The sequence below is a fragment of the Oryzias latipes genome, chromosome 23 (assembly GCF_002234675.1).
Source record: "Oryzias latipes chromosome 23, ASM223467v1".
NCBI lineage: Eukaryota > Metazoa > Chordata > Actinopteri > Beloniformes > Adrianichthyidae > Oryzias > Oryzias latipes.
The window spans coordinates 18,645,877-18,668,711 of NC_019881.2; the positions used below are offsets into that span (position 1 = coordinate 18,645,877).

The 22,835-nt window shown below is 39.0% G+C and overlaps 1 protein-coding gene across 3 annotated transcripts in view; it reads left to right on the forward strand.

The window, feature by feature from the left end:
• Nucleotides 1–22,835, forward strand: part of chrm2 (cholinergic receptor muscarinic 2) — a 147,541-nt gene that overhangs the window by 17,499 nt on the left and 107,207 nt on the right. For all 3 annotated transcript variants that reach the window (XR_002293045.2, XM_020714093.2, XM_004083096.4), the window contains one exon: nucleotides 21,995–22,139. The gene's annotated coding sequence lies outside the window, so the exon portion shown is untranslated. The remainder of the gene's footprint in view (nucleotides 1–21,994; nucleotides 22,140–22,835) is intronic.

The window sequence follows — 22,835 nt, forward strand, 5'->3', positions numbered from 1 at the left end:
GCATGTTCTTAGACGCTGTTTGTCCATTGCATCGTGATGCAAAGTGCAGGAAAAAAAAAAACTGTCATCAGAAGGCTGGACGCTCTGTCCCCCTACTGATTTAGTTGTCACACTGGAGAATTTACCTCTCAAAGAAGGGATGCCATTAGTTAAATAAAGATAATGTGTCATGAAGCCCCAACAGATTCACTGCAGTAACCATCTTGTCAGATATCAAATGCTGAGAATTAATCCAAAGGGAACTAAATCCCCATTCCTCCTCTTGCAGTTAATTGCAAATCATGGTGTCACTTTTCGCGTTGCTGCAACAATCCCCTGAGTGTAGCTCGTCCAATTATCTGTTGGCCAGTGATTTATTTGGTCACCTCATCTCTCCCTTAGTCCCCGTGCCATCATCCTTCATTCCAGCTCCCTACTTTATCATTCTGCTTATCCTACATCCCTGCTCCTCTCATCTTTCCATCTCCCCGCGCTCGGCCTCCATCTCCAGAGCGGTAATGGTCTGGTTCACCGTGGCGGGCGGGCGGGCCTCGGTAACGAAGCTGCTGCCCCGCAAATACTGTGGGTATGTTGACTTTAGGATAGAATTCGGCTTCAAGTCACACATCAGTGACAAATTAATGTTTGCTTCACTGAACCAAAACCAATAAGTAGCAAAAATGTTTTTTCTGGTAGAGCTCAGAAGTGAGGAACAAAATATATATATAAAAAAAAAGATTTTACAAATCAGGGATTTTCTAGGTTCCTGATGTGCTTCTCGTAAATTTTAAACCAGTGTGAGCTTTTGGGGGGATGTCCAAGTGCAATAGTACGTGGTAATTATCTAGAAAGTAGAGCAGTGGGTCTCTGAAGTGCAGTATTGGCCCATCCATCTGCTTGTCAGCATCATTGACGAGCTATCTGGCTGCTCCTGCTCCACCATTCTGACTTCCCATGACCCCCTTGGTCGGCTTTGACAGGCAGAGACGTGCTCTCTTCATGAAAAGGTGTGTGCATATGTCTGTCCGGCAGTGTGCTCAGCGGGGATCAGTGTGCCCGTGACCCGGGTTGACGCACATGTGCAGAGAAGGGTAGTTTCCCCGTGTCTGCTGTTCCCGCGTTTCTCCTGTCAGCTGTAGTCTTTGTGGAGCCCGAAGAGCAGCCGTGCATGGCTTCCCTCCATCACAGAGACAGTCTCTGTCATCTTTGCCCACTCATGTTCCTGTAGCTAAATGTCTAATCTATTTCAATGACATGAAACTAAATTAGGCCTGTTTGAAATCCTGTTCATAGGACAAACACAAATGTAGATATGCATCGTGTTTGTGCACAAAGTCTGGTTGTCTTAATTTAATAAAAACAAAATTAATAAGTCTGGTCAAGCATAATCAAATTTGGATTTTAGGAAAGGATGGTCCCACATCCTAAAGGTATCTTTTCATTAAACAGTAGCTAAATGTGTGAACAAAGCTTATGCCAAGCATGGTTTTTAAGTTTAGTGTACCTTAAAGATGACTAATGAAGCCTATTTTTAACTCAGTCAAACATTTTTCTACATTTTAAATAGTTTCCCTCTGTGCATCAGTAAACATTTCAGGCTTTGGTATCAATCTGCAGCCCAGGAGTAATGAAACCATTAAAAACATTCCCTATAAGCTGATTTTTGATGGGGAACCAGGTAGCCTGGTGTTCTGTTTGTGTTGAAACAGAAGATGTTCAACCTCAGTAATGAGGAGCAGGTCATCTGTGCTTTCAATGAGCTCAGAGCCGAACAGAATCACTGTAATAACAGGTAAAACACACAAAAACACATATTTGCTGCCTTTGGTTTTGAGCATGAAGGATGTCTAATGTATGGGACACATTTTATCCATTGTTTAAGCAACAAATGCAACTCTAGCTGATGCGTAAGTGGGCAAAAGCAGCCTTGCACTGATATGCAACTCTTTACAGTAGGAAAGGGTTTATGCAGTCTTTGGGAGTTGAGTGGTTGCTACAGCAAGAAAACCTCTTTACCTTATTATTGCAACGCTGTAATGTAAAACTGATATGAAAAGCCATTTTTTTTGGCGTCAGAATCAGCTGATTGACATCCATCGCGTAAACAGTTACGGAATGGTAAATGGCCTATACTTCTGTAGTGTTTTTCTACCCTCCTTGAAGGCCTTAAGGGTTTCACAGTCCTACTCGCCCATTTGCACAAACACAATTCACACACTGATGGCGACTCTGGCACCAGCCTGTGACCACCAGGAGTAATGCAGGGATCAGTGTCTTGCCCAAGGACACTTCAACACATGGACAGGCAAGGCAGGAAACAAACCTGCAAACTTCCCATCATAGGTTGATTGTTCTATCTTTGCCTTGTCAAAGAACTTGTGTTGTTTAGGAGTCACTGGCGACATCTCTGGTGTTAAGCAGTTAACGGTTTCGGTTCTTGCACCAGCAACCATTACCACTTGTATAGTTACCGATTGCAGTGAGATGTATTTTTTAACATAACTCTTTCCCACATCCACAAATAAAACAAAAACAGTCTTATGGAGTAGCATTTTTCCAACCCACAAACAGTATCAGGTGAAAATGACTCTGAGGTGGGACTGAGTATCCACAGCCTCTCAAGAGCTCCATGTTTCGACAGGAAAATTTATAAGATGACACAGATGCAAACACATTTAGAGGTTTGTTCTCCAGCTCATTTATTTACATCAATAAAAGTAAACCCAATCTTCTTTGTGTTCACACAAGGGCTCATCAATGCATGCAACTATGCAGTTTGAAATAGTGTCTTTTTCTCAAAGTGCAGTTGCACGGTGCATGCAGCTTCTTGTTGATACTTTGATGAAACAGGCGTTCGCTGTATACCTTGATGGGACACATCAGAAATGCGCTCAAGTACAGATGGCAGATTGAGTGGAGAAGTCTGAAAACAGATGTAATAAAAGTTGCTACAGAAAAGAGACACCAGGGATCAAGTGTTTTTTTTTTTTTTTTTGCTTTTTTGCCCTCAAATGATTGTAGTCTGTGCCTGTAGCTGCAACAGGGCAATGAAGCATGAAACCTTGATATGAGGTTCTGCTCGTTCCTCGGCATCCACGGCCAAGAAAGCCACATCCGTCATGCAAAGATCATCCCCACCCTGCCTCTTTGAAGTAATAACTTGGATCTGCTGCGGCAACACGGTTTCAACCACACAATTTTCCCCACAGAAAGACAGCAGAGTGAAAAGGTTCTTACTCCTGTGGAGCTACTTATTGAGAAATGCTGCAAGATGGATGTGAAATGTTATGAGACCAGGTGTAACATGGCCAAGTCAATCAATTTCCATTTAAGACATGCTCCTTGATCATCTATAATTCTTTTGAGCAGGAAACCTTTCAGGTCTTTTCAATTCAAGTGATGTGCTTAACCATGCAGTTCCTTCAGGTAAAATGCCAGAATGCGAAGTAGGGATAATCAAGAGGCAATATCTCAAATGCATTTTGCCGGGGGGTTTTCTCAAAAAAAAAAAAAAAGAAATCACACATCAGATGAAATTCTTTGCGTTTAAAGGGCCTATATCATGCAAAATCTGCTTTTTTTTTTTTTAACTTATAAGTGTATTATAATGTTCAATCGTCAAGAAAATAACCCCAAAGCGATATTTTGATCCATTCGTTCATCTCTGAGCATTCCTCTGAAACCCTGCTGTCTGAGCACCAGCCCCTCCCAATTGCAGATGATTGGGTCCCCATGTTCATATGTATGGAAGGGGCGGAACAGCCCCTTCCAGGAAGAATCTGCACTGCCAGCACCGGCCCAAGGCAAACACACACACATTCTCCACAAATCTAACGGGGATTGACAAAACGCTTTCAGTTTAGCATCGAATCTGAGAAGAAAGGGTTCATCTTGCATCTAATCTGCAGAGACAACAATAGTTTTTTTTTGCGTAAGATAATGTCTTCTAAGTAAGGAAAATGTGTTTTAGGGTGTGAGAGATTTAGGAGTTTGTTCAGCCTTCCCAAAGAAGAGCCCACTCATCAGACATGCCCATAAAAAACCCAATAAAACCTGAAAACCAGCAAGACAATTCTTAGTTCTATAATAAATGCAACAGTTCATAAGAATATTCTCTTAGCTTTTCATTTACCAGTCAGAAGTTATTTTATTTCGTAAAACATTCATTCTTAAGTGTGCCAAAGGCAATATTTTATTATATATAGTAACAGTTTACTCTGAAAGGCTTAGAAGACTTTTAAGACCTGAACGCCAGTGCAGCCCAGTTCAAGACACGAGATCGGCCATTGTTCACTTGGGGTGTAACGATTCAATTCATATCATAATTTGTGATTGACAATACGATTCATAGTCAATATTAGATTCATGACATCTTTAGCTGACAATTCAACTAGTGTGACTCAGAGAGAAATACCTGGTACTGAACAGTGCAGGTGAAGTTTTCCAGATTCCTTGTTTTTCTTATATGATTATCAAGTGTAACTTAAATATGTGTACAAACAAACAAGTAAACAAGAATGAATGTGAAATCCATTCACATCTTAGTTTCCTAGAATTCCGCCCACTGTTGTCTTTCCACATCAAAATAATCCAAAGGGAACATTATTAGAACATTCTAGCACTCTGTATGGTCACATGTCTTTGCTGAACTCAAAGGGTTTCCTCACACTGGACTGGAATGATCAAACTTTATTTATAAATATGATGGACTGATCCTTTTTGGCTGCATCATATGTGTGTTGTCCGCTGTGATGACACTTGGTCGTTTTTACGTAAACCTGTGTCTCAGTCCAAATGGTATTTTCCAAAATCGATTATGGATTTATGTCATGTTGAAACCATTTTCTAATGGTTAATTCAATTTACATAATTTTCCAAGATTTCTTGTTGTGGAAATTATTCATTTTGGAGGTCATGAAATAGAGAAATAGAAAATTGTTGAGTTTCTTGTTGTTTACTCTCATAAAACAATGAGAGCTCAAGATTGCTGTCAATTTTTCTACTACTTATGTCATCCATTTTTCCAATTTATGGAGTGTCTTCTTACGTTGATTAATCGTAGCACCTCTATTTTTAACTGTCCATGGCATGATAGTTTCTAAGGAAATATATTTAGTTTTTTAAATACAAGCTGATTCATTTTTCATCTTTGCGCCTGACTGAGCATGCCCAGTGGCCACCAAAACATGGCGATTGATTAAGCTGTCCAGACAGCTCACAGTCGAAAATACACCTGCCCCGCTTGTCAGCGTCTAAACATCAACAGGCCCCCTCGTGAGGTACTTTTATTGTTTTGGGATGAAGGCACATCCATTTTGACAGGCTTCGCTGCCCAGCTGATGATGTGTTAGTGCCATTATTCTCTGGGAATCTATTTGGAAAATGGCTGCACAGTGAAAACAGAAACTAGTGACATGATTCATTGGTTGCATCCAAAATGAGAAGAGAAAAAAAAAGACCAAACATGAAGTTTCTATTTGGAAAAAAACTGTGTTTATTATTCCCTATTTTCTTTCTGCATGATGAAAGGAGCTGATAAACAAGACTGCCAACGAATAGTAACAGACTTACAGCTCGGAGAGGTGGAAATGGGGAAAAAGGGAGCATGAAGGGCGGAAGGGTGACCAATGACCTAGTTACAAAATCAGCATGCGAGCACTCCATCTTTTTCCTCCTTGTAGCTACAGACCAAGCAGGTCCGGCTGCCATCCAGCTGACACTAGAAGTTTTCATTTCCAAGCATGACTAATTCATTATAAAGCTATTTGAGGGCCTAGAATGCTGTTGTTCTCACCTGAGTCTGAAAAGACCACAAACTGCTGACTGTCTGAAAAAGTGCTCTCATACCTGCCCATATGGCTGAATGGAACGCACGTCTTGTTTGGAATTCAATGAGCATTTGCCATGCATGGTTCAATTTCTTTAGAGCAAAGTAACAAAAAGACAGTCTTCTGATTTTAGAAAACTAAAAAGGTCTGACATGGCGCCCCATCTACTTTTCTTCAGAGTTTGCTCCCCTTTCAAACAGTCATTTGTCAGAACAAATACGTCAATCTGTTTGGAGGGAAGCATCACCACAGGCTTTCATAAAACCAGCTGCATGAACAAAGTGCACGGTCAAATGTTAAAGTTATCAGTGGAGTGCAGGAGCGAAGGAGTCCCTTCACCACTCCATTGCTTTTCATACCTGCACTCCAGGATTTCAGTCGCCTGGCAAAGCTGGCTATGACAGGGCAGAGCCGTGCTGTTGGGCCGAGATAAAACATAATGCAAAAATGAAAATTAAAAAATGTTAAATAATCAGTTCTAAAGAAATCCTGTTTTTTTTGTCTGAAGCAGGCCGCAGGAAAGGAATGGGATTGAAAGATGATGCGCGGAGGGATTTATGAGAGGATTGAAAGCCTGTAAAAATGTACACATTGTATTTTGCAAAATGCGTTTTCCAGTTTAATCTTTTGTTCAATTTGAATAACAAAATGCACATATTTATGGCTTTGCTTATTTAAATGTTAATCTTTTTTTTATTTGTTTTTTTACAAAACCTAAACAACCTGCAAAAAAAGGAAAAGCTAAACATCATTGGTTTGCTCACAGTTCTGGCTGCAATGTCCAAACTTTTTCTGTTGCTGAAGCTAAGCCTGAATGAAAAACCTGATTTAAATTGTTAAAGTAAATTTCAAAAGTTCATTAGTCTTAGTATTTGGTAAAAGAAGAACAACAACACCAACTAAGAGCAACATAGTGGACTTAAAGACTGCAGAAAATAAACCTCAAATTATCATCCGTCCACTGCCATGCCTAACAATGCATTTAAAAGGTTTTCATGACTTGTGTGAAGGCATTTTTCATTATTTTCTTAGAATTATGTGGAAATGTCAGGAAAATGGCCCAAATCCAGATTAAAGTTTGATTTATTGGAGGAAAATGGATTAATCAGAAATTTGAGAATATTTTAAATTAAGAAAAAGTCTAAATATTTGAAAGTAGAGAAAAGTTTCAGAACGATTTTTTTATTTATTTATAATAAGCTGCAATATTGGGAAAAATCTGCACAAAATGAAAATTCAGACGTTACTCTGGAACTTTATGGGGGAAATGTTGAAGTCTTTTACAGTAGTCCTTTATTATTGTGTAGCTAATTTTTCTTTTAGTGCAATTCTGCATGCTTTTGTAAAGCACATTCCATCCTGATTGGCTGTAGACCGTGTCACTCAATCGCTTCTGCGCTTTATCTGTTGAATCCTTTTAGTTTGCAAAAATGTACACAAATTTTGATCCTGCTTATCTTTGTTTTCATCCTTATAATAACGGACTCACTTTTTTTATGATGGTTTGAACTTTGAGAGTTTAAATAAACTCGTCTGTCTTAGAAAAGTTTTTACAGTAAGGAGTTTTACAGTATTAAAACATCTGTAATCCTACTTCATGGATTTCACCTATCGCAGGTTATTTTTAGATCGTAACCTTTGCGATAAACAAGAAAGCGCTGTACTCCCACCCACCTGAAAAACCTATTTCTAACTATGTCCACTTGTGAAGAGTGTTGATCAATGAAAATCAGTGGGTGTTTTATTTCTAAACAATGTATTGCTGCCTATTTCTCTTTTGTCAGATATGTTTACGTTTGTTTCCATTTAAACTTAAAAAATAATGAAGCTACATCTCGCTTAAGTTAGCCAAAACGTCCTAGCCAAAGCGATGTGATGCTGGTATTAACCGTATTAAAATCCAGCATAGCAGATTTTGATCCATGGCATTCATCAATGTTTCCATATATTCATACTTTGAATGTAAAAGAAAAACCTTGAGGTGATGATTTGTGTTTTCCTGCATTTGCAGCTGTCATTCCTGTCAAACAGAAAGAATATCTGTGATTCCCAGAGGAATACAAACATCCTCTAATGGATTTAAAGATTCAATTTGAGAAAGCTCTGAAATCACATCAAGGTAATGGGCCACTTCCTGAAAGTATTACTCATAATTCAGAAATAGGATTATGGTGGTCAGGCAGTATCTGCAACTGCTCTGAAACCTGATGGAAAATCTCAACAAAGTCCAATTCCATGACGAAGCAAAACAAACTAAAATGACAAATGAAAAGCCATCAAATTACCAGGGTTCTAGATAAAACAAATATATTTAACCTAAATTCTCTCCTTAGCTCGTCCTGCTCTGTCTTCATGGCAGAAAAAAGGCCTGCTGTGTTTATGAAAAAAAAAAAGATTTTTGAATTTGATTATATTTCTTTTTGTGTTACTGCACAAAAGAAGCCTAAGCCTTTCCAGAGCTGACACGTATTCCAGACATGTGTGATTAAAACCCACACTGGCAGCAAACAAAAGCTCCAGTCAGTCATGTTTAATGGTATTGTTCCAATCAAAGCGCAGATGAATTCATCTAATCCTCACTCATTCAGGAAATGTTTTTGGCTGAACCTCAGAATGTGATTTTTTTTTTTTTCCAGTCAAAATAATTTCTTTGTAAAATATGATGCCAAAAATATGATTTCCGCTTAAAGTGTTTAAAAGCTAGACAAACTAAATGACTGTTAGAATAGTCATTTTGTCAAAAGAAAAAAGACTGTTGAATTTCCTGACATTTATGTTTAAATTTAGCCTCATTTAAATAGCTTTTATTGAAAAACATCTATTTTGCCTATATTTGCTCTCTTATCCCATCTTAAACAGCACAGTTTGACCTGGTTGAGACAGTTAAAATAACTTAAAATGGGTGTTATAAAATAATAGTGTAGAAGAATTAGCGGTTACTACCTATCATTTGTGAGAGCTTGCATTCATGCTAAATCAATTTTTTAGTTCAAAAAATGTCAAAATAACCAGTTTTTTGGGGGGTTTCTTTGACAAAATCGCAGATTTTGTTTTTTTTATTTACCTTGACTTTGCTTCAGCTCGTACGTAGGTTCTCTGGATGTTAGCGAAGTGACACGTTTGTCCAACTACTCAGCATTTTGACATCTTGAATCAGATTCCATAAGTTCTGCCAGTGAACTCAAACCTCAATTTGCATCGCTGCCGTCTTTGAGGAGCATCCAGAGCAGCAACTCTTTGGCAATGACAGAAGATGTATGCTGGAAAAAAAAAGCAGTTCTGGATTTCTAGAGGTTGACCACAAAACGCTGACAACCTGAAAGATCCTGTCAGCAAGTCGAGATTTACTGGGTGAGAGAGAGAGGAGAAAAATGTTTACCTCATCTAAAAGGGGAGAAAATGCAAAGTATAGAAAATGTTGACTGTACAATTAGCAGAGGACTAAATATGGTATAGGCATGCATATGCATACAATTCCAATAGCAAATAGGGAAATTTGGAGCATAACAAGACATGTTTTCTGTAAATAAATATTAGGTCAAAAGATGAACAAGGGGTGCAAGGGAAGACAGTTATTATATTGTGGCTGGTTTAAACTTTGTAAAGAATAATTTCCTTTTTAGGTCTATTTGGATGTTAACAACTGGACATTAACTCAAGCCGCGTCTGACCTTTTAAGGTATGACAGATAAATAAAGTTAAATAAAATGACAAGCGTCATAAAACAGGTATTTTCTAAATATAGTAATAAACATGGAGTCACTGTCTCTGCAACTTTATTATCTGCGTGTGTGAAACATTCAAAATTCAGTTTCTGCATAGCAGGGAGCGCTTCTTCTGGTAAGTGAGAACAACTGTCTCGATAAAACCGTATTTCCGTGAATTAGAAGAGGCGTCATCCATATGTCACTATGAAATCTAAGACCCATGAAAGTCTGACCTGGTTTGGCCTGGTTTTCAACACATGTTCCATTGCCGCACCTTTGTACAAAGAGCCCAAAAACGGTCTAAAAAACTTGACGTGAATGCCAGAGTTTAAACGTTCAAACCCGAAGCGCACATTTACACCCATTTACATAGACTTGTCATTGAAAATGTTTCCTTATATATGTGTTGTCAAAGGGGGTGTGAATGTAGTGTAACACATTGTACACAAAGTGTTAAGTACAACCTGTTGCCTGGAGCATGCCCGTAGTATAAAATGTGCATGAACATTTTCTTTCTACGGGTTCACCAAGCGCTGTATGAGCTTGATATTTCAGTGGCCCCCCAGCATGCCCTGTGCAGGTTTGCCCATTTATCCCCTTAGGACAGCCTGTAGGCACTAATAAGGGCAATTGTGACTTAAGCTTTAGCTCCAGTGTTGTCATTCTTTTGATCACCGTAACTCTTCAACCGCTCAGACAAATGTCACAAATCTCACTGAAATGCAAAACTATTTATCCAACCAGCGTGAGCCAGTTGATTTTGTTGCAGACGAACGCTGCTTTTCTTCGTGTTAAAATCTACGTTCATCGCGTAGACTATTGAACAGTTACAGTGGTTCAAAGGGCGTGGGATCTTTTGCTGTCTCCGGTGACGGCTCTGGTGTTAAAAGTTTAAGGGAGATCCTTCACATGGCACAGTCTACTGCTCAGAATAACTTCCTACACTAAATATATGCATTTCTGTGCAGTAGCTCAGAGACCGTTTCACAATTTGCAAGACTTAGAAAGAAAAAAAAATGTGTTGAATTCTTTTGAGAACAATTTATTAAAACACCTTGTTCACTGAGATTAAAATGAACAATAAAGAAAAATAAATGTAATTAGTCTCTCAAATGCTTTGAGGCACTGTCAGGACAAACTGTTCCACAGAGGGAGACGACAAGAGGAAGTCAGAGGAGTGTGTATGGCTAAACAAACTCGCGTTGAATACTACAGCCTCCTGCCCTGAGGTTAAACAGATCTGCTAATCTCTTTCTTTGTTTGCTTTGGGTTTTGCATTCGTCTGGGTTGCTCTTAAGCCGGCACTCTGTTGTCTCTCCTTAAATGTAGAAAAGCATCTGCCGACTAAAATGAAGATCAATGGCAACATGAACCAAGATATGGATTTAAACTCCCACTCCAATCATCTTTTGATTTATTGTTAAAAGTGTTCCCAGTGGTCTTTTGATTACAATAATGCTGTTTTTAGTCCAAATGAAAAAAAAAAAATGGTGTTGTTTTCCAGTTTCTGCAGAGCGTTAATAGTTCATAAGAACTTTGCCATTGAGTTGTGGGCGGGACTGTTGGTGCAGAATAAACTTGTGCACATTCCCCATGTTCTCTTTGTTTACTCTCTCTCTCCCTCTAGCTCCTCACTATCCCAATTAGCAATGCAACAAAAAATGGCAAACAATATCGAAACTATCAGCGGTAATGTCTTTGTTGTAAATATACTCTTTTTAAACATTAATTTTTTTATGATTCAGAACTATTTGAATGAAGAAATACTCAGAAACGCAGATTGAATATTATTTTTTTTGTATTAATTATGCGTTTTCTATCATGAGAAAAATGCCACAAGAACACAATTTTCAATGCAGTGGGTCTTTAACAAATGTTACTTAAGCTATTGCTTCACCTTTTGGAATAAACACATTAAGTTAATACATTTATTGTGAATACCTCAAAATATACAAGAAGCTAGAAGATTCCTCCATAAACTCTTGCTATTCTGACCGGAGGTTACACTTATCAAGACTTTATTTTCTCATCACTGGAATGTTGGTCGACATCAGATAATGAAGAGACTGCGGTGATGCCCATGGAGATCCATGACTAGGTTAAGACATTAGCGAGAAACTTTTTCCTGCTCCAGTCTCCGATGCTGAAAGTGCAATAAAGCCCACACTTGAAGGGAGCCGGGCAGCTGGATTCAGGAGAAGATAAGTACTAGAAAACTGCATTATGGACGGCCCCTTCAGAGTATTTAAAAATGGAGACACTGGAAGACTAATTTTATTCTCCTGCGCTTTCGGTGAGGTCTCTCCAAAGAGCTTCCGACAGCTCATGTCTGCGCGAAGATGTTTTTGTTACAGGACGGTTTAAACGGCACTCTTCGGGGGATCTTTTAAAGATGCACAAGTCATCAAACATAAAAGCGCTTCCTCACAGATGGGTAGTCTGAGGTGAAGGTGTGATCAGTAAAAATATGATGACTGCTTTCATCTCTGTGGAGATCAAGTTTAGCTGCCAAGCGCCTTTCCTCATTTTCTATTACCTGCATGTCACATTCTCCTCCCGAGCTCACTTCTGCACTTGATGGAATTTTATTACATCTTTATGCATGGGTGACCCACAGCGAGCCACATTCATAATCATCAAGCAAGTCTATATCAGTCGTCTATAAATAAGAATGTAAAAGTTGTTCAAAGTTGGGATGTGACAAAACTTTATCTAAACAGCAAAGACAAGTGATGTGATGAACAGAATCATGTCTTCAGTTACAGACTGTAGAGGTCATAATGGGCTGGTTTAAGGATATGTTTATCATGTAGACCCTCAGAAAAGCATTATTTTATAAATCAGTTCAGAAAACCTTAACATACTTTTAATTGATTTTTTTTTAATTCTGTTGTCAAACTTCAATTGAAAATGACCAGTTTAGGGTCCCATTGACTTATCTGAACAAAATTGATCCCGTGTCACATTCCATTAGCCAAGGTGTGATTGTCTTAGTGTTTTGAGATTTCTCTTTCGCGGACGTCAATGATACAGACGTGATCTGAGGTCCTGCGGTTTTGAGTGACCAGCGCAGCGGTCTGGCAGCAGCGTGATTTGAGCGGCGGGCCAGGGTGAGCCAAGTTTTGAAAAATCTGAACTCTGGCAAGGTCGCCACATCGCATCAACCAATTAGGGACTAATTTTTGAACATGGGACGTTTTTAGTGTCTCCATCAGTGGGTAGAATACACATCCAATATGGTGGATCAATCCGATCGTTCTACTGAACTTCAATCCATTTTCTTAATCCCCTAGAGCCCTTCCTGGCTACTGTCTGGTGAAAGCACCCTTCTGTCGCAGGGCCCATGAGGTTGGAGCAATCGTGATCACTATGCCGGCTCCCGGGCGGTGAGCTGGGATGGGAAGGCAGCCTGACAGGGCTTCCTGAACTTTATGATGAATTGTCATTTTTTTCATTTTCATTGAAACGATAGTAACAATAAAAAAGGTCCCATTAATTTTATTCCTGTTTTGATTTTATCCCCTCTGGCTAATGCAGGAACCTTCAAACTCAGTCAGAAAGAGAACAAAATACTGCTGAAACGGACGTCACACAGCAGTGGGAGTTAAACTCGCTGTACCGGGAGAGACTCTGAATGATCTCATGAACCGGACATGGAGGCATGATTACTGATGGTTTTTTAGAGCTCCTCTCTTGTGGAGAAGGAGGGTCTAAGGGCAGCGATGTCCAGTTTAGCTTAGTCTGTGTACTCTAGTTTAGAAATCAGCTATTGTATTTTATAACTGATTTTGTTTTTAATACATTAAAATTACATGCATTTAATTCATTATTAGTGAAACCCATTAAGACTACTGTGTTGTAATATTGGACAATATCAATAAAATAAAATAAAAAATGGAATTAAATTCAAACTAAATAAACCTGATCTCTTAACATCCTCCAAGCTTCCGTGGATTGTAAGTGAGATAAACACAGACACCTCTCTTTGTACCGATCAGGCTATAAACACAAACTGGTAGCTCCTCCCACATGCGGCGGGGGCGTCAAGCTTATGTAGACTTTTTTGGACAGGCAGCGAGCAGAGGATCCGCTGAACTGCGAAAGAGGGGCGCTCGACTCGAAATTTGCAATGCGAATTGTGTACGGTGTGAAAGCAGCTTTACAGTCTTCTTCTTTTGTAGAAACAGTTACCTGTTGGGAGAAATTTACATTAAGCAGATGTTGGACTATTCCTGCTTTGTAACTCTGTAAGTAAACTCTCGCTCTCCCTCTCTCTCCATCTATCTATATATATAAATGACACATTTGTCTTCTACTCCATGCTGTCACAAGCACATAACTATGTTTACTCTATTTATTTTAAATACAGAAACCACATAACCTGACCTATTTAAGCCGGCTCCTAGCCAGTTAAAGTTTACTTTAATAAAATCGGGTTTTTTTGGGCAAATTTTATTTATTTCCAAGTTTTGTTCAAGTTGTCTTTTGTGACATTAGACAAACCTACCAAAGCTCCACCACATTTTTGTGCATGTCAAAGTAAACTGCATCCACTCCCACTTGGTATTAGTTATATAAATATTTGTTTCTGAATGAAAAAACTGAATTTAACTGTACAGTCAAAAATTGGATTTTCAAACATGCTTCTAAGCAGTACAGCAGCCTTGTTTATGAATTGTTGTCATTGATTTGTTTGTGCCAAGAAATAAACCACTTTATACAACTGTAACACCTCCCGGTGGCCTACTTGGATAGCAACAGCCGGGGATTTTATGATGAGGTTCCCCCAAAAAAGACATGCCAAGTATAAATAAAATCATTTCAGATTAGAAAAAAAAAATGCGTTTTACCTTTATACCACAGAAACTAGAAAAATGTTATTACCTACCATTTGGAAAATGTAATATATTGTTATATATTTAGTTAAACACATAAAAATTGTGACAAGTCTCTCTTCTGAGATCAATGAACTGAAAGAAATTAGTTTAATAATCATCTGCAAACAGATCAAAACAATCAAAAACAAGCAAATCTTAGTTTACCGTCCATTTACATTTTAGGTGTATTCATGTTCATCACCAGGGCATGACATTGATTTTTAATGTGTCTTGAGCTGAAATTATTGCTTTTTTTAGATGCAGACTTGTGTGTATAAACGCTGACTCCTGCACATTTAAATTCAATGCCTTCTTTATCTAATACTAAAAGAACATGAGCAGTTTGAAGAAATCCCCCGAGAGGACGGTTGTTTATTCTTGCAGCTGCACACAATCAGATGCCTTCCTACCCCCCTCCACATCGCACCTTCTTCTCTGTGTGTTGCCAATCCTCTGATCGTTAATTGAAACTGCCAGTTAGGGGAGAAAGAAAAAACATGAAAATGTTGCCGTTAAATTTCAAAGTTCTCAGTCTGAAGCTTGGAGCACATTTATTTCACAAATAAATCTAAAGCAAGTTCAAGATTTTCAAACTTTTGACTAAAGAGATGAGAAACAACCATTTTAAAGACACCAGAAAAGTTTGATTGTAACCTGACCACTAAAAATGGGCTTGTTCTGTTCCATCAACGTAAAGTCACCAATCTAAGGCTTTTTAGAAGGTTAAATGCTGCTTTAAATCAATGGAGGAAGAAGCAACTCTTTTAACCGAAGAATATGGTCGTGAACACACAATCGAGGAGGTCTGTGGTGGACCGAGCAGTAGAAGGCAGCAAACAATTTTATCAAAAATATTTAAATTTATTTTTCAAAATGTGTAAATGGGCAAAAATGGGCCCTTAAAAGAGGTCAAAGCAACAAAGTTAAGTCAAGTTTTTAAATGTAACAGCGGACAACTGAACAGACAAAGCAACATAATTAAACTGACCTTCCTCATTGCAAACACAAGGGAACATATATAGTGGCTGATCAAACCAACTAGACACACAAGGGGGAACGTAAAAAAGACTAAGACAAAATGCAGAGAACAAACTAAACTAATGTCCAATGAATGAAACTAAGGACCATCAAAATGGAAACTAAAGTAAAGAAACACAAAAAGAGTTCCTTGTCCACTGGGTGATGATTCAGTCCAATTAGCTGCCTGCTGAATATAAGGCCTCTGCTGACTGGCATGCATTCTTGTGTCAGGCCTGACTTGATTGTTCCAGCAGCAGATGGCAGCAGCAGCAACAATGGTTCCCTTTTGCACTGGTAACTCAAACAAAACATCAAATTATAATAAAGTAAACTGAAACATGTTGATACATTTTATGATCAAATGTGTGTGTTATTTGAAAAAGAAATCTAAAAGTATATGCAAACAAATAAAGTGAACAGATATATGTAGGGTGTGGTGCAGGAGGTTACTGCCCTGATGGTGTGGCAGCGTAGGCAGCCATCACGAGGTCTTATGCATTTGGGACAAAGAATCTTCTTTAAATATTTATTGGATTAGACTGAAAGAAGATGACAGTCTGTATGTGGGACACGTTTAACCAAGGAAGGAGTACTTGGCATTTTTTGGACTAGAAGATGATTCTGACATGGATCAGAATCAAAAGGCGTAATTTCAGAGAAATTATAATTATGTTCATAAAACTATTCAATCCCAATCAAATGAAATACTTTTAGAAGTTTGTGTGCCTAATATGAGATCTTTTGTTCAGATTTGAGTAAAGAAATGTACATTTTATGCTAGTTAGTTTCAGACGTTATGCAATCTCCTTTATTTGCTTCTCCATTCAGGGTATTTAGCACATTGATTAACCCTTGTGCTATCTTGTGTCATCTTGTGTCATCTTGTGTCTTGTGGGTCATCTAGACCCACAAGACAGTCCCCTGAACCTGTTTTCTTCAATGATTTGTGATCTTCACTGGTATCCATGGATTACATGAAATCTTTCCACCTTTATCCACCTTTGTCATGGTACGAATAACACGTCAAAGTAAGGGTGGGGTCATCTAAGATAGCACAAGGGTTATAAGACGGAGATTTAGAGGTTTTAATATTCAGAATGAAAGAAACTTGGTTTACAGTTATTTCTTGTAAAAGCTTGTTTTTTTCCCCATAAAATAATTGTCATTTATTACAAAAGAATAAAAATAAGTGATCTTTGTAATCCAATTTTTTTCTAGCAAACAAAATGGACCATCAGCATATTTGATCATCTTTGATTAAACACACCTCTAGCTTTGGTTGTTGTACATTGTGTCCCAAAAAAATTAGAGCCTGTGGGTTATGACAGCAAATCTAAAATAAAAATAATTACAATTTCCTGTCCAACTGTGCAAGTGCAAAATGGATTGCTAATTACCTCACCAAAAAAAAAATCACATTTTCTTGTTTTTTTCCAACTCCCCCAAGAAGCTGTCCCATATTTCTTTCACTTGTAGTTCACAGAAACTAGATCGAGAAGGATTTGAGACGCCTTTCAGAAAATCCCAGGTTTCCATAGTGTCCCCTGCTCTCACAGCCATTTCCGCAACTCCCTTCTAACCCCCATATTTAACCCGTTTACTCTGGAGCTTTGACTCCAGTGTTTCCATTTTTTCATCTACCATAACTCTTTACTCTTTACGCAGTTCATGTAAGTCTAGCTTCTGTAATGGAGAAAAGCAGCCTTGCACTGATATGCAACACGTTACAATAGTCAAATGGTTGCATAATCAGCGTAAACCAGCTGACTCTGTCTTGGAAAAAAAGTGGTTTAGTGCCGTCGTGTGATAAGTGTTGCATGGCGGTGCAGAGCCAATATGAAAAGCCACTAATTCACATGTCTTATCCAGGTGTCGCCGGTGACATTTCTGGTGTTAAGCTACATACACATGCACATTGTGCGTGTTCAAGAACCTGGGTTCAGTTCTTTTAGCATACAGTGGTTTAACTTGACTGTAGCTACCCAAGACTAGCGCATGTACTCACAGTAGGAAAGTAGTGAAAATCAGATAAATCTTGCTCTGGACTTTTTCTTTCTTAGTTCCATTCCAATATATGAAACACGTGGTGTCATAGAATTCCGGCCAGACACAAATAGCAATAATTCATTTCACAGTTAGCACTTCTGTGAATTGAAAAGGACATCCTTTCATCAGTACCAAATCCAACTTCCTGACTGGTCAAAGTTCAACTGGTTTACCTTTCAATGTTTGTTGAATGGCTGCGGGTTTTCTCCGTAGAGCCAAAAAAAAGACTTAAAACTTGTATAGCAACGCATCCATACAAGCGCTTTGAATGCAAAAGCTTAAAACACGCTAATATGTGTGTTTACATTGACTTGTCATCGGAAGTGATGCGTGTTTCCGAGCCCAGTGAACATGGCTTTAGGGGTTAACAAACGGACAAATTGCCTTAATACATTCCATTGCTGTGAAGATATTTTTTTCCCAAAATGTTGTTGTCATTAAAAAGATGTAATAAAGCTTAAATGCAAAGCCAGTGAGATGTGAATTGGACTTGCTGGAAAAGTTTGCGGTCTCTGTAAGTTTTCAGCCTGTTCTTTCACTAAAATGTACTGCCTCCCAGTGAACCCAGTCCCCTGTAAATTTGCTCCTTTATCGAGTTCTCCATCCCCAGAGGCAGTGCTCCTGGTAGATTAGGGTTATAAAGAGTGGATAAAGACACACACATAACCTTTTTTCCAATAATCTTGACAATTCCCTTTGTTTTTCTCTTACATTCAATTCAATTCCCCACCTAGAGAAAAATATATCAGTACCGTCTACTGAAGTTTGTTTTCCACAGTTCACCTTAAATCTGTTAAACTTCTTTTCCAAACTGCACTTTTCTTAGATGAATCAGCATTTCAGTGATGTGTGAGAAATCCTACTACATATTTTAAACCCTTATCACCTGACAAATTTTTGAATAATTTTTACAATCTCGCTGCAGACCTTCTTTTTCTAATCGTCCTTTCACATGATTAGAGCACTAAAGTACACTTATGTTTATGCAGTTTCTGATCCGGCAACAGCTTCCCCTATTAGCATAATAAATGAATAAAAGCTTCAGAGACAAAGATCATTAGGCAAATTCCTTCCACGGGGAAATCATTTGGACAGTGTTTCCTCTAACTAGGAGACTTAAGCTGCCTGGTCGTGTTGGAGTCCTAATTGTCTTCTGGCGCAACAACCTGCTAACCTTGTTTCAGTTGCATTTTTTTTCACCTGTGATTACGGAATGATGCTGCTACTACAAGCTGATATTGTGGCCAGAAGAAGCCAGGGTTACAACATTAGCCTTGTTTGATGAGCACAAAATCCATGCTGGAAATGCCGCAATCTGCATCTTGGCTGCACGTAAATATGTGGGAATAACATCAGCCTTTATTTAGTCGGCACACGACTGGAAACACAGATCCACCTGATTGTTTGAACGGTTTCTAAGAGTGTCAGGATGGAAGCCTAACAAAGCACTTAACAAAGCACTACCCCCCTGTCCGCAAACACAAAGTTATAACTCTGGCTGCTCTGCTCACAAACACGGTTCACTCACGCAGAGCAGCCAGTCCGTCCTGTTTGAGTTCCAAAGCTTCCTCTGGAGCATCGCACCGTCTATGCGTGACGTAAACCAGAGCAGTAGTGACACACGATTGGAATGAACCGTTCACATGAACAACAATCGGATCAACAATCGGCATAACCCACCTATCTCGATCAGAAAGAAATTTTGATTCGAACGAGTCTGATCGGGGCAGAGTAAGCCGAACGGCGTGTTTACATGATGCAGTTTTCTTCCGATCAGGCCTTCTTTCCGGTTATTATTATTGTCCATGTAAACGCAGCTAATGTTAGGCGTGCTCTGGCTGAAATTTGCATTTGAAAATAAAGTGTGGCTTGCAGTAGTTTGTATGGCAATTTAGGTGAGAGACCTGCAGAGCTTGAAGACACAAACCTCAGAGACCTTTAGGAGCCAAAACTCCCTTCACACCACCAAGTGGGTGTGATCTGCATAGAAAATGACTTAATTCCTGCTCCAACAAATTAAACTCAACTCAGTGTTTTTTCACAATATGGGCACGGCCATGCTGTAGTCATGTGTAGAGCTGTGATGGTGTGGGATTTTTGATCACCGGTGTGATGAACAAGTAGGGGTGCGGTGTCGCGGTTAATCGCACGCCCCCCCCGCCAAACACAAAATCCCCCAGCGGCCGTGTTGCAAGGAATACAATTACAACTCAGTATTCTTTGTTAACAAATAACAGTAACAACTAACTACTGCCTATCTTACTAATGAACAAACAATAAAGTTGTTGTCGAATGACTATGTATATGTGTGTCAGCGAGCCTTCACCTGTGCTCTCTTGTACAGACATCTTCTCACAATATTATATATTGCCCAGTAATAAACAAGACTGCAGACCCTTTGTCACCTTTCCGGTAGCCATGAAGCCTGACACCCATGAAGAACACGGGGCGGGAGGCTCCGCCTTTATTTATACGAACACGCAACTTTGCGTGTTCGTATAAATATCTAAAAATCTAACAGCGTTCATGTTTGGTGTTACAGAGTGAAGGAGAAAAGTAATAACCCCCCCCCAAAACAAAATCCTCCAGCAGGCGACCGTGTAGCGCACTCAAGAACGCACGCAGCTTGTAATGGAAATGAATACAATGGAAATTAATAATTTGAATGCAGTTAATTTGTCGTATTTCCTCGTGAGATGGAAACTTCTGTTGTAGAATAAGGATGTGTATGTGCTGCTTAAACCGCACGCGTGTGTTTCCCCCAGAAACTCTCGAAGTCTGAACACAGGACTAGCAGAAAAAGTAAATTATCAGCAAAGATGAATGTGTTTAATGTGTTTATTATAGTTCCAATCACGCACCATATGCAGAACTTCAAAAAAATAAAAAATAAAACTTCAACAACAACAAAAAAGTGCGGTGATGCGGTTATCGTCACACCCCTAGTATGACATCAGTTAGTAATGATTGGTCAAAATCGCCTGTACTTCATCATTTCTATGGTAACCACACGCACAACTCAGGAGCTTGTTGGAAGTTTACAAATTCAAACAGGGGCCATTAATACAGTAACGAGTGGAGGACAGAGTATTCTCTCACAGAAGAAGATACAGGTCTATGAGAGCCAGAAATCTTGCTCGATTGTATGTGACCAAATACTAATTTTCCACCGTAATTTACAAAAAAAAAAAAAATTAAATCAGACAATGGGATTTTCTGGACTTTTTTTTTTCTCATTCGGTCCCTCATAGTTAAGGTATACCTGTGATGAAAATTACAGGTCTCTCTCGTCTTTTTAAGTGGAAGAACTTGCACAATTGGTGGCTGACTAAATACTTTTTGCCCCACTCTACATAGATTATAACTAAGGAAAAAGAACAAGGTACATGTTGGCTTCTAATATAACGGGCAAAATCAATTGAAGAAATTACCTCAATTGTGTTGCTTTGTATGTACAATACAATTTTTTGATAAATTCTCATTTTTCAGCTGCACACTTACAGACACACCAATAGTTCCTGCATGTAGACACTTCCAAGTGCAAGCCTCTTCACCTGAACGAGATTGTATTCTCCCATTTTCCATTATCTGACATGAAAATGACGCTTCCTTGTGTTGAAGTAATTATGAATGTAAAAGTAGGCCACCTCTGCAGTGAGGCAGAGAACAGAAAGTACCCGGTAGACAACTCCCCCACATAAAGTGAAGGTTTTGCTGTTATAGTGACTTATTGTTGGATTTAATGACCTGCTCCAATCATCTTTTGATATATTTTCAAAGCAGTGGTCTTTTAACTAGGATTATGACATTTTTAGGCACAAACAAAAGTGTTGTTTTCTAGGACGTAGTTTCTGCAGAGCGGTAGTAGTTCATCAGAAATTTGCCTATGAGTTGGTGCACAATAAACCCCTAAAACTGAGCTCTCTGTTCATACACTGTCCCACAAGCCATCAGCCCTTCACACCAACAAAAATGGCGAGTAGTATTGGAGCTATCCAGTCGTGCAGTTTTGAGCCAGATTCCAGCTCAGACAAGGAAAATAAAGACGTTCGTGGATCTATTTGCCTGGAGGTGGATGCATCAGAATGAAGCGGAGCAGGGAGCTTGTGGCCCACCCAGCGTATTTTCCACGTCACAACGACAAGATTTTTCAAACAGAATGTCCTTGTTTGCTCCTGATTCGCATCAATTTGAATACATTTTCAGAAATGCAATTTTGAGCTGAATTTTCTTAACATAGGTCCTGAATCGTCAGAAAAATGCCACAAAAACATGTTAAAAAACACAATTTTTATTGGAGTGGGTCTTTAACAGATCTAAAGCATATAGAAATCTGTATGTTTTTATGATCATATTTATAAACTTTTGTCTTAATCTTCTACTTTTTGTGAAGCCATCCCATTCTCTTCTACTGAAAATGTAAAAGACAGAGTTGTAGAAACTGGTCTCTGTAAGTCTCCGCAGCCGCTGATATAAAAGTAACACTTTACGACTTGTGTTCATTGCTCATTCTGTTTTATCTGTTCTTTTTGCACAGAGGCCATGGCCATTAACCATGGAGCTGGAGCCAGATACGCCCATCGATTCATTCTGTCACAGACAGTCTCTGGTGCTGCTCTGAGTGCACACTCTCTGAATATGCCAGCTAAGCACGACAAAGCCCAACAGACTGTTTAACACTCGTAAGTACTCACGCTCCTAACTAATGTAGTGTTGTCTTATAGCACTCGAGCCTTGTCAGATCCCTCAAGAGGGAGACTTTTCTTTAACTCAGATTTCTCTGTGAATATCTGTTCTTTTTACAACATTTAAAACCGTTGCGCTTTAATTTTTATGTAACTTTGCTGTGTTTTATACACCAACAGTACCAACAAAAAAGAATAATATAATGAATAAAGGTCTAAAACAAGTAAACTTTTTTGTACGCAGTAGCTCTAAGAGGGGTTTGATGCTAATGGTACCCCTTGAACGAGTGATGAACATGTGTTTGTGACGCTTTGTTCCGGAAATTCTGAAGCGGGTAACAAGAGTTCGCCCCGCATCAATAGGTACAAATGAGCTCTTCAGCAAAAGGTAAAAAGGGGAGCTGCGAAGCCTGACACTTTTCCATGTATTATGCTACAATCACAATCCCACTCTGAATAAAAAGTGCGTTCGCTGTCAGAAGGCACCCAGGAGTGGCTGAGGTTAATTGCATCACAAAAATTCAGATAATCTCAGGTAAGTCATTGTCATGCATACTAAATTAATTAGGCATGCTATATGTACAAGTCACCGAGCCGCTCCTGCTCTTCAGCTCTGCAATCATAGAAAGTCTTTAACGGAGGTTGCCAAGATAGTTAGCTTTGTTATTTAAATCAGAACATTTCCTTTTGGGT